Genomic DNA, 1,171 nt, shown 5'->3' with positions numbered 1-1,171 from the left:
CCCCGTGCAACCCAGCCTGGACCCGGGGCAGCTCCCCTGTCAGGAAGCTGTGCTGACACCACAGCCTTGAGGGTGCTGGGGACAGAGACAAGCAATGTGGTTGCAACTTCCAGCTCCTTGCTTGCTCAGCCCAAGTGCGGGCACGGGCACCAGCACAGGCAAATCCTGTGGCTTTGTGGGTCAGATCCAGCTCATAGGTCATATGTTGCTACCTTGTGCTATATCTCATTTCAGAAACCATTCCTCTTAAACAGTGGGTTTATATATAAGAAGCCTGTAAAACCCCCCAGTTTAATTGGTGACGAATGAAATCAGAATGCAGACCAACGGCAGAAATTTGGGGATGTCATACAGGTGTGTAAGCCCTGACGGGTGCACACACAAGGAGTGGACATACTGTTGAGACAAAGAGCATGAGGCAGGCTGAGGATGGAGCGGAGCCAGAGTACTTGTTGCTGCCTAGCTCTTCTAATCATCTCCCTATTACTGAATGCAACATGGTGTGCAGAGTGCCCCAGCCGTTGTGACCCTACCTCTTCCCTATAGGCAGCCCAGCATCTCAGGAAAGCTGCTGGGGTAGGATTTACCTCTGTGAGCTTGATTCTGCAGCTTCGGCTCCCCACAAAGAACTGCAAATTGTTTTATAGTTTGAATGATGTAGTCAAACCAGGTAAAAGACCCCCATAAATTCAAATGGTGGGGAGTGCAGTTCTGCATGTGTTTTCTGTCTTGTTTGAATAGCAGAAGCAATACATTGTGCTAACATCCAGCATTGAGTGTGCCTGTGTGTACGTAACGTATAGGGGGGTGTTTACATAAGAGAGAGGAGTGAGAAACTACAAGTTAATATTGCTGGAATATAAAGATTTATCAGCATGGCCTTGGGATGACCCTGCAGGTTTACTCCTGGCTTTGCCATTTGTGAGTAATGCAGAACTCCAGGCCAAAGCTGGTGAAACAATGTCATTTGTTCTCTATACATTAGTTTTTTGGGGTTGTGTTTTTTGTTTTTGGGGTTTTTTTGTTTTCTGGGTTGTTTTTTTTTTGTGGGGGGGAGGGACAGGGATAGCAGTCCTGTAAATAAGCATGTGACATGTAAGATATTACCATTTGTGGTGATTTAAAGATTTTATTGATTTTACTGACTTCATTTTTTTAGGATGATTTTGTT

Source organism: Crocodylus porosus, unplaced genomic scaffold (assembly GCF_001723895.1).
Source record: "Crocodylus porosus isolate Cpor-Errol unplaced genomic scaffold, CroPor_comp1, whole genome shotgun sequence".
NCBI lineage: Eukaryota > Metazoa > Chordata > Crocodylia > Crocodylidae > Crocodylus > Crocodylus porosus.
Note: the sequence above shows the minus strand (reverse complement) of the source record.